At 41.5% G+C, this 21,640-nt stretch overlaps 1 protein-coding gene across 4 annotated transcripts in view; it reads left to right on the forward strand.

Annotated features, from left to right (window-relative positions):
• Positions 1-21,640, forward strand: part of NDST2 (N-deacetylase and N-sulfotransferase 2) — a 130,250-nt gene that overhangs the window by 67,040 nt on the left and 41,570 nt on the right. For 3 of the 4 annotated variants that reach the window (XM_068689480.1, XM_068689479.1, XM_068689481.1), the window contains one exon: positions 13,951-14,011. The exons of the other annotated variant lie outside the window; for it this stretch is intronic. The gene's annotated coding sequence lies outside the window, so the exon portion shown is untranslated. The remainder of the gene's footprint in view (positions 1-13,950; positions 14,012-21,640) is intronic. 4 annotated transcript variants of the gene reach the window in all.

The raw sequence follows: 21,640 nt of genomic DNA on the forward strand, positions 1-21,640 counted from the left end.
TACTTTCCACATTTTGGTACTTTGCTTTTATTAACCTTAAATACAATGTGCTATTGTGTTTCTTCTTCTTTGATTTGTCTGAAGGTAATACATATGTAAATTATTTTTTGGATTACAATTGGCTTGTATTGCCAGAGTACATACAGTTCTCGTCATAGGTCAGGTGCAAGCTGCTTTGGGTACTCTTTAAATGCATCAGACACACACCAAAAAAAAAAAAAAAAAAAAAAGTAATAATAATAATAATTTCAACTCCTTTTCTAGCTAAAGAAATCGGGTTTATTAATCTAAATCTCTCTGTGCCATCATCTGTGTTGCCTCAGAGCACAGTGTTTGCTAGTTCAAGTCTTTAAAATCTCTTCCTACCATCAGTTTGGTTAGATCAAATAGATACGTTCGTCATTCACCAGTGCTACAATTTTACCAGTTTTTGTTGGCAACTTGCTTTATGTCAGTGCTGCATGCCATTTTTCCTGAATTTTTATATTCTGCACTTTGTATCATGATTTGTATAATTTGAAAGTTGTTTCCCTATGGATTGGATTATGTTTTTCTCTTAATAGAGAATGTTTTTATTAGACTCTTTGTAATCCTCTACACATAGCAAATCTTTTCCTGCCTCATTAATGTGATGTATTCTGGTTTATAACTCACTGTGATCACAGTCTAGTGGCTTCTGTCATTCTACTGTGCTTCAGTCTCGCTTGTTGTATTATTTTCTTCTTACATGGCAGAGTAATTTTCTGGCTTTTATGCCCCAGATGTTACCGGGTTAAAAATGGAACAGAAATTAACACTCAACTGAGAAGACCTCAAACGCTATCTTTTACCATTTTTATAGGCTCCAGCGTATGAAGGCATTCTTGATATCTCTCACAGGGAGAGGTTTTGAAAGGGGCCTGGGCTAAATCACAGCTCTGTCATTTCCACATCCCTCTGCTGTGAGGAATACCTGGGCTAACAGTGGGCTGCTCAGAAAAAAACAGTTATCCAAAATCCCCAACTGTGTCCCACCCCCCACCTTTTCCTTTACCACCTAATTTGTAGGCATGACTCAGTGCCGCTCCGGCCATAGCCAGCCTCCAACAATAGCTATCTGTTATGTGCTCAGGGCTTATCATCCACTTGTCAGCAATCACGCATTATTTCCATACCACAGCTTCAAAATCTCTCCCTGTCTTCAGAGCTGCAGAGAGGCCTTGCTTTTCCGTGTCGCCTTGGCTATAAAGCTGGTCGGTGTTACAGAGGGTCCGGGTGACTGATGGAAAGGAGTATCTGCTGGCAGGAGATTGTTGAGAGGAAAATCTACGGGCAGAGTCCTTTCCCAGTAAACAGGAGGTTTTAGCAGCATCTTCAGCTGTCACCAACAACATGCTGTCTGATGGGGCATTCCCTGATGCTTGCTGGAGCGAGGTGGTGGGATGGTTCCTCTGCCTATAGCAGCCAGATGTATGGTGCAAGATGGGAATGCTTCATTTCTCCAGTGGGAATGCCTGCAGGCGTTGGTTGTCAGTGTGGCTGCAAATATTGCTGTGCTTTGTGGCCCATCTGTCCCAAGTAGCTGTTGCCGACATCTCGGGCTCATCTCCCCAGGGGCTGGAGAGAGGGTGGCCTGTTTTGTAAGAACTTCGCTGTGATAAATTAACTTTCTCTTCAATGATTGCATAGGGTACATCCAAGTGAGAGGCCATAAAGTGACGTGAAAGCATGAGCGGGGAGTTACAGGTCTGTGTGGGCAGCAGTTGGCAGCCTGGGCTGGCCAGCACCTCAGCGAGAGGCCTGGCCTGGTCTCTGCAGGCACCTTCAGCCTCAGGGGCTCCTTGGGCCTGCTTTTTCCAGCGGAACAAGCTCTCCTCCCTCCTCCTCAGTGCTCCAGTGGGTCACTAATGAACCTCAGCAGGAAAAGACAAAACCAAGTTCATGAATAGCGGTACAGTCCCCTTCTCCTGCCCACCCCCACCCTGTCCTGGGAATGTGCTGCCCACACAGTGACCAGAGAGGAATCTGGAGGCAATTGTAAGATAATGCCATATCAAATGTTCTGTTCTCACACTTTCTGCTTGTATTTTCAAAACTGTTTACATATTTCCTTTCAGTTTGCATGAATAAGCACATCACTCTGAGACTAAAAAGGGGAAAATACATTTGCAAATGTGTGAAGCCACATAGCTGTAATAAATTGCTTTAATTACATATGGTGTGTTTAGTTTCTGGAAGCCTATTGTGCATTTCTGCCTGCAACAAGTAGCCTTTCCTGTTTGCTTGCTGCTGTTTACCAGGCTGGCCATCCTCCCAAAATAATCCTTATCCAAATTCTGTGTTCTCTGCTCAACAGACGCTCACTGTGATCTTTTGATCCTCTGATGCTCAGTGTCATCTTGGGTGTTGCGCTGGCAGCCAACAGAATGTAGAGACTAGGTTTTCTTGCTAGAAATTTGGTATCTTACCATATTTTTAACTAAAACCTTTTAAATCTGGTTTATGATGTTTTTAGAAAGAAACAAAGTTACAGCTGAAGGCAAAGATGTCTCAGTTGTGAATAGCTTTTCTCAAATAGTGAGCTCTGGTGGATGTCATTTATATCACCCTCCTCAGGCAGTCACAACTCCTGGGTATTTGAACGGTGTTGTTACATGCTTTTCTGCTGTCGCTGTTTCTCAGGGTAAGTGTCATGCTCCTTCTATTTTCATTTTATTTACTACTCGACAGGATTGGGAAGGTATGCTCTCAAAGTGTTTTAGCTTATTTATTTTTGGTTGACAAAAGCTACAGAAACATAAAGTATAATTATGCTGTCTCTACCACTGTCTAAATAATATTTCTCTTTTTTGTTTCTTGTCTTACTGATATTTGTATTTGACCTATTGTTTTTTTGTTTCAGTATAGAATATGAGTGCACATTTGTTCTATTTTACCTGTCATAAAGTAGCTAGTGTTGGAGCTGCCAGGCTTAAGTTATTCCATACAATCAGGAGTGACTTGTTCGGTGAGGAAGGGTCTGGCTTTGAAGACTTCCAACTTGAAGTTGAAAAAGAGGGGGGCAAAGATTAAAGGCACGCTTTTCTGCATTATATTGCTGAGGAAAACTGTTCACTACTGTTGGGCTTAAATGCAGAAGAGAACTGTCAATCAAATTTTCTCTTCCTCTGAAAAAAAAAAAATAATAAATAAAAAAGATCAGAAGGCCCAGAATCAATTTGGATACCTAAAATAGCCCATCTCACTATGGTGGCCTGTCAGCACCCATCGTGCCGCCAGCCTTCTCTGAGGGGCTCCAGCCAGGTTGATCCTAAATGTCAAGAAATAACCTTTCTGTAGTCCTTCCACAACTGGGAAACAGATAGTACTCATTTACTCCCCTGCTCATAATGCTTTGCATGTGCAAAAGGGAGTTCTTCCTTCCTGAGCCTCTCTCTAGAAGTTGCTGTGCTCTCAGGATATGATGACTGTATTAATGAATTCATCAATCACAATAATCTGATTAAATTGATGGGGGAGAGGGAGCCAACAGATGATACAAATAGATTATTTTAAGATACATGAGATACACAATTAGTGACTGACTCACTCGGCATTACAATGGAAGTGGTGCACAAGAGGTTTACGGGTAACCAACATAAGTTATAGTATATACTTTTTCTGAGAGGAAGGCTCATGTACTGTCACGGGGACCTGTATATAAAACAGTGGCAAAGCAAAGCATGCAAGAAATACCATATATGTATTACTTTAATATTTTTTTTTAGTATGGACATATATATGTATATGCATTGTGCTTAGTAACAGAATAGGATACGGACAGTAGTACAGTGAGGGAGATTAGCATGGTACAGGCACTTTGGCCAGGACCTGGTGAATGTGTTTTCAGGCACAGAGGAAACTGAGACTTGAGTAAGAAGGGAGTTGCTTCATGTCCCTGAGGTTTCAGGGGTCAATCCCTTAGAGTACAGAGATAATGGAAGGGAAGCTTTCTGTCAGGGAGCATATGTTTTTGTGACGATTACACTGTGTGTAGATTAGGACTTCTGGGAGGGAGGGAATGGAAAGATGTGCTTGGAACACAGGGCCATCTGCCAGTACCTTGGCATAGTCATTTCATTAATGAGAAGCTTATTAGCTTGAGTCCAGCTGAGATAGACAAGAAAGGCAGCAAAAAGGACAGAAAATTGTCATCCAGTCGCCATTGAGATGGAGAAGAGACAGCTCTGATAACATTTAAAATCTGATTTTGTAAGAAGAACTGTTCTTGTTCTGTTTGGTAAGAAGGTATCAGGCTTGTTGTTGAAAAAATATTTTCTTAAATGTTGTGTTGCACTGTGGGATGTTCTTTGGTAGTGAAAATGCACAACTAATTGTGAGTTGGAATTGACAGGAAGGTGGTAGAAAAAAAGAAAGGATGGTGATTTTTATTGGGAAACTGGTTTTGCATCAAATGATGGCCTTTAGTAAGCACTTGAAGGTGCCCTGTACTGAACATAATGTATATCACATCTGTGGTGACGAAGAATTGAAGCTGGAGGACAGAACTTTGAGCCACAGTCCTGTCCTGGCTATGCCAGCAACCTCAGAAAGTGCAGTGTGGCTGGTGCTCCATGCGAGCCAAAAACTCAAGGGTGCTCTGAGCTGGCAGAGAATAGTGCTCCGGAGGAAGCAGGCAGTGGTTAGCAGTGTGTGCGCTCAGTGGCTCTTACCTTGGACTGTGGTTCTGCTGCTGACCTGGTAAGTGCCCGTGCCTGTGCTCTGTTCCTCAGCTTCTCTACCCTGTAAGCCAGAAAAATTAGACTTCCCCTGTTTTAGTGAGAACTTTGCTGTTATTCTGTAGAAGTAGGACTTTAAATGCTATTTATTTAAACAGCTCTGCTTTTCTTTTGACATTTGAGTCAGACTTGAGTCAGGGTGAGATGGCAGAGCCTTTGCCTGAGGAAAATAGTGGTTACAAGTACAAAGTGGTTTCAGTGTTGTTATTGGGGCAATGATTTCCCTTTTGTCTGTTTTGATAATATTCAGGTTAGACTGGTAGTTAAGCTGAAGGGTAAGAATCAGAAAAAAACATTTCCAATGAATAGCCCTATGATCTGCAACTGCCTGAGTCCCTAGGAGCATGGATGTGTTCAGGACCTGTTTGCAAGGGTTATACAATTCACCAGGAAGATGGTCTGGTAAATAATGCTGGATAAGGGCAGTTTCTGTTCACACTGCTAGGATAAAAAAGGCAGTTTCCCCTGACTTTTTTTGCTGATTTATGAGCTAACTCAGGGGGTTGTCACTGACTTTGTCTATTGTAAATCTGTTAAAACAAAAGGAACATGCATCTTCAAAACGTGAGTAAGAAAATGTAGTTTAGGAGTATCAATGCATCTGAACAGAGTGTTCCTTAACTGAAGGGGATTTGGTAGGTCATTCACTTTACAAGCTCACTTTCTATACTGAGGAGGGGAGAAGATTATTAGCGAGAAGAAAATCCATGTTATCATAGAGATTACAGTGGTCTATGGTTACGTCCCAAAGGAGAAAGATGTTTTTTAATACAAAAAGAAAACCACACCAGCACCAACAGAAAAAACACTTTGCTGTGATTCATGTGTAATGCATAGACAGTTCCATGCCAGAAAAAAAATATTATAATATTGCATGGCATGGTGTTTATATGCATAAACATATGTGCATGTACCAGCACAACATCAATGTAAATCCCGACCCTGTGCCTATTGAATTCAATGGAAATACTTCTTCTGGTTGTGCTGAGCATTAGATCAGATTCTCACATGGGCGTGTAAATGTTGTATAAAACTCCAGCAACGTTTCTGCTTTAGGACTTTTTTTTTCTACCTACCTTAAAATGCAGCATAGCTGATTGTCTTAAAAAACAATTATCTTGCACACTGGGCCCCGCTATGTTTCATCTGCTGAAACACTGATAGTATCCTACAGTGATAATATTCAGATGCCATGTCACATGCTTTTTAGTCTGATGGTTCATGTATTATCTTTTTCAAGTAATGCAAGAATATTGTTGGTCCCACAAGGGCATGGTAGGTCTGGGTTTTGGCTCAATTTACAGGTCTAAAAGGCTTTGCACTTAGTGAAGCCGTAAAGAAACCTCCAGCTGGCTGGATGCCTCTCTTAAAAACACAAGTGTGGCCTTACTGAGAAGTGGTGCTGAGACAAAGTTGTGTATATTTCGATCTCGGGGAATGGGAGAGGAGTGGCAGGGGGGCCTTCGGTAATGTTCCAGGGAAGCCAAAAAAAAATCAGATGTTCACATGAAAACACATGGAATTTAATGACTGATTGATTGAGCTGGAATTGCTGTGGAAGGGTGAAATAAGAAGGGGGAAGAGAAAGCAGGAAAGCAGCAGACAGCTTTTAACTTGAGACTTGAGGAGAAAGTAAGAAGGGAAGTGGGCATTTTCGTTTCACCGTCAGCACAAAAGCTCCCTTAGCTGTGTATGTGGACTGTGAAATCGTGGAGCTCTGTGCAGGGTTTTCCTTCCAACAGCAGAGCACAGGGCTGAGTGCCTGTGTTGGGAGTGTTATGCACGGCTTTGCTTTAGTGCCTTTCTGGGTCAGTGATTCTCAAACAATGCTGCACAGAGCCGCTTTAGTCGTGCTTCCACGAGTCAGTCTCTAAGTACTGACGCTTCTCCCTGATCGTAACCCAGTGGCCTAGAGGATCTGCAGGCTTTTCTGACTAGCTAATCTCAAAGCATTTATGGTGTTCCTTGAACTCAGGTTGGTTGATCATGTGTACCTTTTTCAGATGCCATTCTTCCTGGCAATTTAGCCGCAGTCAATTTGTTGACTTCAAAAGACCAAGTGAAAGGATGTGGCCAAGTCCTTGCACCTGTGGCACTGAAAGAATCAACACTCCTCTTCTCACATTGTTCTTGTGCTGCTCTTTCACCAGCCACAGTCTGTATGGAGCGTTGTCTCATGGAGAGTAAGGAGAAAAGAATTACTGGTACATGCAAAGATCTTTTTCCAGGTGTAGTAAAGAATTGGATCGAGCAGCTGCATTGTTTATTTTCTTTTAAAATGGATTTTGGGTGCCGGGTTGTTTTACCTCTGTGTTGCAGGATGTATAAAGGGATAGGGATGAGAAGTAGAGTTAAAATGGTTCATTTGTGTGTTCTTCCAGACACACTTATATGGGAGTGGAGACTTCTGTGGGTGGATCAGGTATATTATTTTCAGCTGTGGCAAGGCTTGGCAACTATTTGAGCATTTCTATAGCCAACCTTGGTGGCGATTGGGCGCCGCCAGGGAAGAGGGAGCAGTCTGTTCGACATTTGTGCATTCCTCACCAGCTGACTGCACCTGCAGTGCTCGCCGTCAGCAGCCAGCTATAGAGGCGTTTTGGGAAGCACCATCAGTCAGGAGCAGATCTTGAGAAAACTGTGGGGAAAGAGAAAGAAAACTGTCACACCTCAGTGTGGGAAAAATCCTGAAGGTACAGGGCTGTTTCTGAGCATTGGCTAAGCTGAAACTGGGGCTGAATGGTGGCTAAGCATGGAAAATGTAATTGGGTAAGAAGTTTCAGTTTCTTCATTCCCCTAATCCTCCTAAAAGCATCAATTATTTTTACATTTTTTCTGTTTCCTTGTATGCAAATTTATTTCTCTCACCTATTGAAAAAGGCATAATGCACCTAATTAAAAAGGTGTGGATATGGCCAATCTGCTAACAAGTCTAATCCTTTCGCAATTTGGCTTCAAGATACTATATTTATTCTGTTTTCAGATTTGGCTTTCGTTCAGCTTTGTGTTTTTGCATCCAGGAAGAAGACCTCTATCTGTAATTTTTATTTTGTTTATTGGATGGAGTATCTCTTCTCATTAAGTATCTTTTGTGTGCAACCAGCTGTGATACGGCTGCTTACTGGGCATCTTAGAAGTTATTACTGTGAACCTGAAAGTACATACAAGGAAAGCTGTTTAAACAGTGCATTAAAGCTGAATTATGGACAAAACTCCATTTTCTTCATTGTAGTGTGCCTTTACAGTCATATCAAGCTTGTGTTTTATACCTTTTATTCGGGAATAGATTATTAACTTTATTGTCTTTTCACCTTTTTACAGAAAATAAACATTGTTAATTTTAATTTTAATTGCTTCCTTGGTGGTGGAGTATCATATCTTGGAACTGCCAATTCATAACACTATGGGCACATTTGTGGGGTTAAGTGAGGAGATGCTTAAACTTTATTAGTTTCCCCCCCTCATATTCTCAGTTATTGGAGGAATCTCCTGTGCAATGTAGAGTGCACTTCATATTATGATAAAAGACAGAGATAAAAGTAAGCATAAGGAGCCTGAAGAGGCAACACTGTCCAGATCAAATATTGACAGTGATAAATGAAAAATGTAGAAAGGGAATTACATGGACTTAAAGTCAGCAGGCTTCTGACTTTATTTGCTGTATATAAAGGAGGAATAAAATGTGACCCTCTTCCTCTTGAAATTCCCCATGGTATCTGTCAACTTTGCTGTCAGTTGGGGGGGGTCACCACTTAGGCATGAAGTATTTCTATAGCATTCTGTTGCCATCAGGTCCTTTCCTGGGAATCCAGTTCCCAGGTGTTTTCAGGCTGTCTGTCTGGAAGCTGAACACTGGACTGCCTTTCATCCAGCTGGTAATTTGTTTGCTGATTTTTAACAAATGCTATTTTTATTGAGATGGTGATGACTCTAGGACTGGTACAGGGGAGATGTGGCGTTGCTTTGTCTGTAGGAGCCATAGTTTATTAGGACCAGGGAAGGACTAGTACCAACCTGGTTGCGGTTAGTTTTTTGGGGTGCTCTTCACTTTGACTGTTCTGAGGAGGAGGAGTCTAAATTTAAAGTCATGAGCAGAATTGCTTAAATGATCTGAATGGAGTGAAAAGTTTAAATATAGAGCTCTGCTCTTTAACCCAGTAGTTGAGGGAATGCTCAGTGCTATCATCTTAATTGCAGCATTATTGTTAGGAGGCAGTGGCTCTGTGGCAAAATGGGAAACATAAAGTCATAGAATGCTTTGGGTTGGAAGGGACCTTAAAGACCAACTAGTTCCAACCCCCCTGGCGTGGACAGGGACATCCACCACTAGACCAGATTGCCTGGACATCCAGCCTGGCCTTGAACACCTCCAGGGATGGGGCACCCACAGCTCCTCTGGGCAACCTGGTCCAGTGCCTCACCACCCTCTGACTGAAGGATTTCTTATTACTACATAATTTAAAACTCCCCTCTTTTAGTTTAAAACCCTTGTCTTTTCAATACAACACTGCTGCTGGAACTGAGTCTTTTAAGATATATCTGTCTAATACTTAAATCACATTTTTTCCTTCTTTCAAGACCATTCTGTGCCTGTTGATGGAACAGACAGAAACAAAGGGAAAAAAAAAGGCTTGTATCAATGGAAGTTTGTCAGTTGAGAAAGCTGTTTCCTTCCCACCCACGTGATGAGAACAGAAAGCATAGAACAAGGAAAGGTCTTTTCCCAATGTTTCAGCTGTTGCCATCTCCCCCTCCCTCCCTCTCTCTCTCCCTCTTTTTTTCTTTTTTTTTCTTTTTTTTCTTTTTTTTCTTTTTTTTCTTTTTTTGTTCTTTTTTTTTTTTCTTCTATATTTCTTCTCTCAGAGTTGGCATGATTTTAGCTGCCAGGCTGCAATGTTGCGAAGAAGGTTGTTACTATCTTTTTTCCCATTGGCCTTGGTAGCAATTGGGTAGCTTTTTTGCTTGTTGGGAGATACGCAGCTAACTGATAGCAAGAGAGGAAAGAACAGAGACAAAGACAGAATAGAATTACAGTTTTAACACTTCACTGCTTGCATTACCCTTTTTAAGAACTGCTGGAGCTGTCAGGGTCATGGGCATTTCTGAGCAGTACAAGTTGCAAACAAGCACAGTCATGCTGATGACAGACTGGGACTGGGCCTTCCATAACATGAGGAGGCATACAGGGAGGAAAGCTTGCTTTTATTGTCTGCAGACAGGATGATACCACACAAGGAGGATATGCAAGACCTGAAATAGGGCATTGGCTGAGTGGTGAATCAGACTAAGCCATTTGCTTCATGTCATCTAACTGATGCTGTTCCTCCCTCAGATGCCTCTGCCTTTTTCTTCTGTTTTGAAAGCTTCTCCAGTGAACTATGTTGAGAGCAACCTGTCATACAAGAGAGAGGGGAGGAGTTTAAGAGATCATTTCTAGAACTTTGAAAATGAGGCTGCTTTCCCTTATTATCAGAAATACAAATTCACTTAAGAGCTTTACTGGGTCTCCAAAACAATTTATCTTCTCAAAACAGTTCTGCAGGATGCACGTAAGTGAGCTTTATGTGTTAAGATAACCTGCACATACCCTGATGGTAGATATCCTTGATTAACTATTTCAGGTATATCAGGTATATTCAATTACTTGGAGGTGCACTTTACTTTGTGGTGCTTCTTTCCAAGAGCACTTGCATTTTCTGACAGTGACTTTTTCTGGTAATTTCTCCTTAGTTTCACGCTTTCCCATATAACTGCATGTCTTTTCTTTCCTCCCTCCCTGCACTTTCCTCTGTTTTTCTGTTCGGCTGCTGTGATCCATCCATCCATCCTTCTCTCCCCTGTGCACTAAATGTCAACTCTGTTTTTGGTCTGTGTTGCCTTTGTGCAGCTTCAAACTGTAAACCTACACAAGTATTTTGGTGATCTTATAAAATATATGTTATTTGGGAAGAAATGCAGATTTCAAGTTTCTCTGCTTTTTATTCTCTATCTTGTTCTTTTACAGAAATTAACTAAAAATCCTCCCCAATCTACTACTAGTCAGGGCCTCCTACTTGTTGTTTGTGTCCCTTTAAATCCTTTAATATTTACACCTTATCAAGGTTTTATGTTTCCCAATATATGCTTCCTCATTATATATTTTCACTATGCTTCTCTTTTGGGCTTTTATTATTATTACTGTTTTTAAACTAGGGTCTGTCATTAGCACTGTTTCTCTGCAGTAATTACAGAGACACACAGAACAGAACTGCTGTCTGTATGGTGTTCCTTGGACTGTTTGCCCACACTGAGGATAAGATCTTCATGGGAAAGTAGTTATACTTGGTTGAGCTCCTGTGTGAATACTTTTCTTTTAACTGAGTGGACCCTGTTATATCAAATTAGCGTAAACATTAAGGTTTTTCTGCTGAGAAAAACTAAGCACCCTTCTCATTTTCCAGAAAGCTGTTTTGTCCTGTAGTGGTGAAGTGGACCACACACATGCTCTTGTATGTGTCCAGGGTGTTCCAGAGAGCATCTGTTATGTTTAGGTTTGGCTTTTTTTCCAGGGTAAAAAATCAAGTGAAATTTTCAATGAGGGTGGTGTTTGAAAAATAAAACTGTCAGGAAAATAAAAGTCATTGCTTACTGAGTCTCCATACGGTGCACCCCTCGTCTCAGAGGAGCTCCTTAAGGAACTTGCCTGGCTGGGTTCCTGCGTGCTTCAGGAGCTTTCCCACTCTACTGTTATGGCTGGTAGATTGGAAACTAAATACAAACATGGGAAAAGATGTGAAGCTCCTAGAGTTAATGACATCTTTGCAAAGTCACTTAATTGCGTGCTAGGCAGAGGTTCATGCCATTAGTGAATACTTTGATGCCGGGAGATGAAATGTGTTATTCTCTGTGAAGCGTTTGGGAGTTTAGCAGCTGTTGATGGTGGTGGTAACGTGCACTTTGTGCTGGTGCTTTCCAAACATACAAATACATCTACTTCTCATGGACAACATGGGCAGATGACTATGTATGAAGGAGGAAAAGGGAAAGTTGTTAGGCAAGGTTTTTCCCACCTAACTTGGCTTTCCATGGATGTTGTAGCAGTGTCATCCATCAGTGTTGCTTTATACCAGTCTGTTAGCTTATGGGTCTTTACAATAAATCTTGCAGTGCAATCAGATTTGGCCAATTCCAGTCATACTTCACTGACGGAAAAGTCTGTCTGCTTAATAATAGCAATCCATATTTTGTCACTGGCTACTTACTGCATTTAGTTTAAATTTCTTGTTACCTTATTCAATTGATGTTAAATACTGCCCTCCTGTCCTATCCTACCAGGATAAGGACAAGATAGTGTTTGTCCTAATGTGTTAGGATTTGTGGAGACCAGGGATGCAGGCTTCCTCTTCCCGCCTTCCAGAACTCCTCAGTGCAGTTACGTAAGAATTCTAGAACTTTCCAAACAAAAGGGCGGCCGGGCAGTCACCAACCATAGCTTTGCGTGCCACAATGTAAGGAGGACATGAAACTGTTAGCGCATGCCAAAATGAGGGCTACAAAATAGTGAAGGGTCTAGAGAGCGAGAGGCACGAGGAGCGGCTGAGGGCCCTGGGTTTGTTCAGCCCCAAGCAGAGCAGGCTGAGGGGAGGCCTCATGGCGGCCTGCAGCTCCCTCACGAGGGGAGCGGAGGGGCAGGTGCTGAGCTCTGCTCTCTGGGGACAGCGACAGGACCCGAGGGAACGGCATGGAGCTGGGACAGGGGAGGGTCAGGATGGGGGTTAGGGAAAGGTTCTGCACTGGAGAACCAACTTTTTCTGTTAAGAAAAGGTGCTTCACTGAAGAACCAACTGGCGGTTGGCCACAACACCGAGCCTGACAGAGTTCAAGCACTGGTTGTACAACACTCTCAGGTACATGGTTTGATTTTGGGGTGGTGCTGTGTGGAGCCAGGAGCTGGACTCCATGATCCTTGAGGATCCCGTTCAACTCAGGATATTTGGTGGTTCTTGTATCACAGGAAAAGAGGAAGGTTGTGTACTGAGGACGGCAGAGGAAGAGTAGGTGTGTTTTTCTAAACTAATCCTTATCAAACCTGGAAAAATGAGAAGAGAAAATTTTGCTGCTCTTTTAAATCTGCAGTTTAAATGTGAGGAAAGCAGGGATCTGGGAATGCTTGGTTTTATTTACAGGCAGCACAGGTGTAGTTCTTGTTTACTAGTTGGCTGTAGAGGTATTAAAGATTATTGGAAACTCAAAGGTCAGTGTGTCTGCTGAATCAAGGTCTGTGTGAGCTGGAAAGCTACAACAGAGTACTTGTGTATCTGATACACTGCTGAGGTAGATCATATGCCTTTAGAGGCTCTCTGTACAACAGGCACGATAAAATCACCCTTCTGTCTTTGTGGATTTCATCAGCTCCACTGAGGGCTTTCCACTGGCAAGCTGGCGTATGTTGCCTGTGTGTGTACCTGCACAGAAGTTACCTGAGCTTCGCTTAGTTTCACACAGTAACTTTCATCTGTGTGATCACCAGCCAGGTAGAGGGGTGGAGGAAGGGTGTAACTCAGTACTCAGGAGGTTTGTTTTTGATTCATAGTATACCTTATGGGCCTGACTCTTTTAAAGGCTTTGCCAGTACACTACGCAAACTTTGTCACACCACTAAAGTTTTACTGAACTGATTCAGCTGTGGCTAACACTAAAGAAATAGCATCTTATAGTTTGCTTTGTTCACTGTTTCAAAGGCAGCAATCCTAATGAACAGATGTGAGAAATCACATTAGAACGACTCTGGCTTGTCCAGTTCTCTCAGCTCAACCGCATTTGCTTGTTCTGTGAACTTTCATTTTTCTTTGTGGTTTACCTCTGAGTCCAGGTTCCTGTTTTTGTTTTGTTTTGTTTTGTTTTGTTTCTTTTTTTTCTTCTCTCCTGTGCTTGTCATTTCTCATCTCACAACTCTCTTTCTCAGTCTTGCACAACTGAGCCTGCTGAAGTACAACCCGACATCACTGTCTAGTCAGTGCCAGCAAGGCTGTTGTAATGGCCTTGTTCTGTCCTCATGCCATGGTTAGTGTAACGTAATCATTACCTTGGTTCTGGAGAGCGAAGGTGCTCCTGCTAAGTAAATGTTTACAAACACTGATGGAGGCTAACTTTAGGGAAGAGAGACAGAGGCTGTGCTTAAAGTCTTGTTTCTTTTTTATTTATTTTAAAACAGAACATAATTGCTGAGAGAAGCAGCTGATGAGTGTTTTTCCTTTCCCAAACTGCGATCAGAGGTAAGTGAAGAATCTTTTCTGTTTCTATGGTCTGCTATCTCTAGATTTGGCAAAGGGAAGAGCTTATTTCTGTCCTTTTGAGTGGTCATGTGTCAAAATAAGAGTTAAGGAATCAGGTAGAAGGAGGAGGCTAGACTTAAATGCAGAAATGTGATGTTGCACTCCTCCTTCCCAACCTTAGAATGATTTGCAGAGGAAACAATTCCACATTTTTTTGTCTTCAGTCACACAGCTGTCAGCATGGAGTGACAGCAGAGTTGGTTTGGATTAGAAAGGAATTTCTGATGTAGCTCCTGAGTGAGATAGGAATAGGTGTTTGTTTAATGCTAAATATTATTTTATTTGAATTAAGTGAACATTTGCATACTTTGTGGGCAAAATTTGGGGCAACATTTTTCAGTATGCCATTAATTCTAAATTTGAAGAGGAATGGGAAGGATGTGGGCTAGAAAGCTTTTAAAGTTTCACATATTGCATTTCACAGAATCTCTGACCTGTGCATAACAGCTGTAAGATCCCTTTGGGAATGATTATATTTATGTTGCTCCCAGCATACTGGAACTGCATTCATGACTTATACCCACAGGAAATATCATAAATGTAATTAAAAATAGAAATATTGGTGTGGTCTAAATTCTGTGCTGGAGGAAAGGAGCCCTACTTTTTTTCCTCAGTTCTGTCTGTATGAATAGTGAGGGAAAGTAATTCTTGTGAATTATGTTTAGCTCATAAGCTTGAATATTATACTCTAGCAAAAAAGCACTGGTCCTGTCCAGGTGCCTGATGCAGAACTTGCATCTGGATCCTGTGGTATTTATGGCTTTCAGACACTGTGGTACGTTGAAAATGCCAATCCTGTCTTAATGGTTGTAATTCCTACAGTCATTGCTGCAGAAGAGGGATGGCATGGCCATGTCTTTTCGTCCATTGAAAGGTTCCTTGATTCCTTGCCTCAAACAACACAGAAATTTGCTTTTGTGTGTGTGCTGGAGAAGTCTGATTGAAATACTTTTTCACCAGAATGCCTGAAGAGTGATCTTGCTTACAAGGATATCTCAGATTGCTTTATGCAGGCAGGTCATTATGGCTTCAGCTGTGCAGAAAATTAGATGGCGAAAAAATGGAGAATGGAACAGTGCTTTTGTTATGGAAGTAGGCTGGGTTTATAAAAATGAAATTACAGGAGCTCGTACTTAATGCTGAGTTCTAGTGTACAGAAACTCAGGTGGTGAGAAAAATGTACTAAAAGGACAACTTCAGATTCTTTGAGCCCTTCTCACACTACAGATCCGAACTTCCTCTCAACCAAAAGCTAAACTCCAACCCTAATTATCCTGGGGAGCCATAGATGAGTGATACTGTTGCCCAAATGAAAGATACCTTACAGGGCAGGTCTTCTTGTAGCTCCCACTTTCCTTAGGCAACCCCCCCTTCCCAGCCCAGTTCATACTACAGCACTATGCTTTTTCTTCCTCACCCTGATTTTTCTGGTGATACATAGAATAGGGCCTCGAGCATTGATATAAGGATTTCAGAGGGTTGGAAAAAAAGCAGTAGGTCCCATATAGCTGGTGTTTCTTCATTTTCATAGTTCATTCTTCTGGTATGATTCAAATAGTAAATGTGTAAACCTGTCTTCTGTAAACTTTTTGTTGTTAATTTGGAAAGTACAATCTGCAGAGACTAGTAAAGGAGAAAAAATAACTTGAAACACATGATAAAGATTTTTGTAACTGTTGTGATGAGTAGGGTGGTAACAGAAGCCAGGACGACTGTTGCAAACTCCAAAGTAGAAATAGAATAAATTATATAAAAATTTGTGATAGTGTGGAATGAGTGTAGTGAGCAAATTGGCATTCTGTACAGCTTGAATAGTTGTGTTATTCCGTAGATGCTTGGTGTAATATTCATATGAGAAATTGTTAAATTAAATATAATAAATGAGGCAGTGAAGATACCATTAATGGAATTCATGCTTTATACGTTCTATTAATGTCAGTGCATATGTGACATGGCTGTGAGAGCAAAGGGAGAATAATGTTTCGTTTCAGATACGGCCACAATAAATTGCCACCGCGCCTTTGGGTTCATTGTGAAAGAAAAGGTAGGCAATGGGGGAATAGACAAATGTAGAAATGTTAGCAGATGAAGAAGGGATCATGCAGTAGAATACATAGCCAGGTAGGCCAGGCAGAAGCCATTTGACTGTATTTGAAAGTGGAAGCACTGGAAACTGTAAGTTACTGCTATTTTAGCAGTGGACTTTGGGCTTTCTTTGTGCTAACCCGTGGTTAGTTCAGCCCTTGTGTTAGCAATACTTCCTTTTGGTTAATAATGTTTTAATGTTACCTACAATGAGATGCATGTGCCAATAATGCTACACACTTAAATGTCAGAAAAAGAGATAGTACCACAAAATGCTAGCAGCTTACTTGCATAATTTTCAAAAAATCTTTATATAAGCCTTTATGTTCCTAAAAACCTTTCTCTCAACTCTGTACAGTCATAGCTGAAGCAGAGGGAAAAATTACACCTTTTCTCTTCCATTACACGTTATCTTTTTACCATTCCTAACTGTGTCTGTTTTGTCATGTCAGTTGGTTCTGTTAAGGACTTTTCTGCCAGATATTTCTTTGCAGTCACAAGTTCATCTCTTTGTCTGGGGTAGGTTATAGTAACCAGTTCCTCTGAAACTTTCAGAGTTGATCTAATCCCATCAGAGAAGTCCTTGAAACATCTCCAGAAATATGGTGATTTACTTCTGATGTGTCATCATGATGTCATGGCACCTCTAAGCAACAGAGATGAATTCTAGTGCTTGGACAGGATCGGGTCTTGAACATTTTAATTGTTTTTTTGGACTGAAGTTTTAAGAGAACTGGCAGGTTACAGTGGTGGGTTTTTGCCAATTACAATTTATATAAATTTATAAAGATTGGCTGTTGCTTAAGATGAGCCTGTTGAGTATTAAAATGAATAAAAACTAAAATAGAACTGTCTCAAACTGTAGGCACTTCTAAGCGAGTATGAGGAATGTATAAGGCTAGCTACCTGCATAGCAACACCTGTAACTTCATTATCCTTTCTTCCATAATAACTTGTTTTATCCACAAGTGGTTTTTGGAGATCTGTTGGGAGATGAAAAAAATGTGAGCACAGCTGAACAGAGACAAAAAAATTAATTACGAAGTGTAAGGGCATGAGTCTGGTGCTCTGATGGGGTCACTTGCTGTCTTCTAAATGTATTACCTATTTGTCAATTGAATGGCTTCACTCCAACCCTTTCCACCCTTCTTGCCATGCATTTTAAGTGAATGTAATCTGACGGTTAGGAAATGCTGTGTTCAATACATCAAGAGCTTTTTCTTTCTACTTCTATTTGGAGGAGGAAAAATAGCACATTGCCCTTAAGTTTTCACCTGTAAATGCAAACCCATGTTCTTTCTTTCTTTCACCTTCTTCCATAAAATGAAACCCAAGTTATGATTCATGTCTTTATATATTACAAAACTATATTAGTCTCTCAGATTATATTTTCTGTATCTGGCATTAAAGCTGTTGATCCATTTGGCATTCGCCAAACTGCCAAGGTCTGTCCTAGAGCCATGCTTAAAGGCTTGGAAATCAACTTAGGTTGTGATTACGGACAACTTGGAGGGCTTCCCAGAAAAGACCTGTCCAATCACTAGTCAGAAGAGATGAATATTGTTTCCATTGATTTTTAAATCTGTTTTTGCAACCGTGGTTATACCAGCCCCTTGTCAGGGCACAGTAAGAGGCAGGAGGCAAGGGTGACCCCAGTGCAGGCCGTACCCTAACTGATGCTGTCCCACAGGTCTCAGCACAGCCAGCAGAGCTGGGTGCTGGTCCATCGACACTAACAGGCAAGGTGAGAGAATAACCAGGCCCAGCCCCCATCTGGGGTATAAAAGACAGGGCTGGAGACAAGGCTACAGCGTGGGCCCGAAGTCCACACAGGTGACAGGGCCAAAGGCAGGACTGGGTACAAGCTACAGCATCTAAACAAGGGGTCTTTCTAGGAGATGAGCTGCCTCCAGCATAAGGCTGAGGTCCACCCAGGAGATGCGGCCAGAGGCAGGGCTGCAGGCAGATACACCTACAACACAGCTCAGGCAAAGGGCAAAGGCCCAGACCCGAGCTTTAACTGGGACAGCTGGGCCATAAGTAGAGGGGTGAGTGCAGATCCTGCATGAGGATGGTCCCTGCCACTGAGTGCTAATGACATCCACAGGGTTCTGTGGAACAGGTTAAAGACAAGGAAAAGTTGCTTGCTCTACATGCTGTCATCTCTCACAGATTATAATGATATAACTGGTGCCTATAGCAGATCCCCTTTGTTTCTCTGAAGAGGAAGAAAAGGGTCTTCCATCACATGCTTATCCTGGCCCCTGAAATTCTTGTCATCCCTGAAATGGGCAGTTCATTCCAAACAGTGTGGGTGATGGCTCACTGGTCACCTTATCTAAGAGACAGAGGTACGTTTTTAGGGATATAAACCTTTTACAGGTTTTTGTCTGTTTGTTTGTTTCCCTTAATCCCATAGTCAACTACACCAAGACCTTCTCAAGAACTAGTTTTCTATTTCAGTGGCAGGCTGAAAAAAAATAGTATGACTTAATTGTCTTTGAAATAGAAGTAGGGTAGATTTCACCAGTGACAATATAAACATTGAAAACAGCTGTAAGTCTACCTAAATCTTTTTAATTCTACTAAAAACATTTTATTTGCACATATTTGACCTACACAAGTCTACAAGGTCCATCTACTCTGTTGCCCCCCATGCCCTTCCCAATACTGACATTTTTATATATATCTTGTTATGCCACTAAGTTATTGTTGGGCTTCATTGTAGTTTTTTCCTTGTGCTATGAAGTGGATCTCTTGTTAACCTCAGTTAAAGGATAAATTCAGGACAGGAAGCCGTTTCTCTATTAACAAACAGATTCTGTCTGGGATAAATGCATCCTTAAATCTTCTCCTGTCGTTTCTGCAGCTGCTACAAAGGGTGAAAAGTTATTCCTCCTCCCTTGGTGATCCATGGAATATTTGCTTTGTATTTAAGTATCTTTTGGGAAGAACTGAGGTAATTAGGATTCTTTATCAATATTTGAGTGAGGGAGGATGGAAGGAACTCAAAAGACGTTTAATTTTTTCAGGTATTAGTGTGGTATTAAAGTACCTCACTAATGATTTATACCAGAGGAATGGTAGAAGAGATGATCCTTTGGTGCTGCCAGAAACATAAACCCTTGGTTCAAACTCCGCAGGGGCTGAAATGGGTGCAGACTTCTGTCTTTTGATGGACTTTCACTTTTAAACCTCAGGGAAAGTCTGTGAAGAGGTAACCTCCTTCAGTCCAGTTTTCAAATCAAATTGATTTATCACATTGGCAGGGACGAAGTTATTAAACTGACCTTCAGCTTTATCTGTGAACAGAATGGCAGTGAAGTAGGGGTTTTTCCTTTGTTAGTATTTTTCCAGAGGAAAAATGCAAACATATTTGGTTTTCACTGTCTTCAGCAAGATTTGAGGGACTGGCTGCAGCACATTCAGTGTGTTGTTTCTACCTGTAGTGAAGCAAGATGAAGGAGTGCAATGGTGAGCAAAGAAGTGGGGGGACAGAATCTGTGCACAGAGGAGACTGCTGCATGTTTGATACTGAAGAACTGGGTGGGAAATTCTTGTTTGGCACATGACTGTAAACCCTGCTAGATTTGTTATGTGTTTATGTCTGGAGGTCAAGAACTGTCCAAGGATAGCACTAACAGTGCTGTCAAGCCATGCTGGCTTACAAGTAAGAATCCAGGCTTGGTCAAGAAGATTTTTCAAAGAATGCAAACTAAATGAACACGTATCTTGCTATGTCTTGGTGGTTCCAGAACCAGTTAGGCTCTGTCTGTTTCTCAAGTGCAAACAATGTAAATTGCATCCTAAACCTGAGGTATTTTGAAAACTACACAACAGAAAAGCATGTCTGTCTGATGCGGCAGGGCACAAAAAATCTGTTTTGCCTCCCTGTTTCAAATCATTTTAAAGGTTCAAGTAACAGCTTATAGTAAAGCCCAATAAGTGATACATCTGGGAGAATTATGAAGTCTGTTTTGGGTTATCAAGCCAGGACTACAAGATAGATCTGTTAGGAGATCTGCTTGAACAGTGGGACTTTGCTCCTTTTTATTTAACTTTTCAAGATTGGGTTATTTACGAACTAAGGCCACTTCAAACATGTTTACCTTGATACCATATACCCTTTTAAGCTACTACTAATACAAAGCACGGTGAGAGGTTTGGTCTAACCAACATCCTGGAAATGATGTCGTTACACAATATGACCCCGGTCAGCAGAAATTATGCAAATACTGCTAATATTTTGTAACTGTCACCATTCTTAGTTTAGGGATAGAGACTCTAAAAGGCCTTCTACTGACAGTTGGTTCTGTTATTCAGGTAGGTTTTCCAGATTATGAATCCTAAAAATAGAGGAAAGATTTGGGTTGTTTCAGAAATGCTGAAGTGGACACACAGTTTCAGACAGTGACAGAAGGCAGGCTTTTATCTGAATCATGACTAGATGTTTTGAATTTACCTTCATTTTCCTGGGTATCACCCTGATGAACATCATTTAAAGTCTGTTCTAATTCACAGTTCTACAAAAATTGTATAAAGAAGATATCGACTCCTCTACAGAGAATTAAAGCTACTGATGGTTGGTTTTATTTTTTTGGTAACCATTCCTTGCCCCCTCAGAAACAGTCTGCTGATCCTGGTGGAAAACCACTGCTCTGATGTTACATAACTCTGCAGCTGTGCTTCAGCTCTCACTAGTTATTAAAATAAATTGAGTAGTGAATGCAGAGATCAAGTAATGGTGTCAGAAAGGTCTTAATGTATACCACAGCCTGCTCAGGGAATGGTGTAGAGAGACCTACATGGTTGTCCCAGCCTTCATGAAGGGGAGCGTGTCTGGGAAGGGGAGGCTGTACTTAAGCATGCAGCACTACAGGCTGTCTGGTCACTGGTATCAGCACGAAGCGTCTTCTGCTGTATTGCCAGGGCTCTTTGAACAGGATCGCCACAAAGTGACGTTGAGCAGTGCTAGAGCTTGTGTCCTGCCTGGGTAGTTAGGACTGGCTGTTAGGAAAATATCTCTGAAATCTTACTGTTGCTGCCTGCTAGTATGAGGACATAGTGGATGTACTTGCCTGTAAGGGATGCTCAACAGAAAGCTGTTGATTTTCTTGTCTGCTTGCCATTGACCTGAGGCACAGCATGGGATGGTCCTGGAAGGTGGGGTCGAGTGGGAAACTGAGGGAGGTTTGGGTAGAGAGGGTGGAGGAGATCTAGCCTCTGCGAAAGACACTGAAGTTTTGACTTCAGGCAGTGAGCAAAAATTGCCTGTCTTCATGTACGTGGAACAACAGTAATTCTTCTAACATTTTCTAAGTGAGTAAATTGGAAAAGACTACCTGCAAGTGTCCAATAAACCAGAATCCCTGTAAAACACTGGAGGCTGGAGGAAAATGTATTAAGTGTTTGGTGAAAACTGGTCATGAAAGTCAGGGTTATTTTAAAAATCAGGCCTGCATTGTGTGGAGTCAGGATTTTCTG

Source organism: Anas acuta, chromosome 7 (assembly GCF_963932015.1).
Source record: "Anas acuta chromosome 7, bAnaAcu1.1, whole genome shotgun sequence".
NCBI classification, from domain to species: Eukaryota; Metazoa; Chordata; class Aves; order Anseriformes; family Anatidae; genus Anas; species Anas acuta.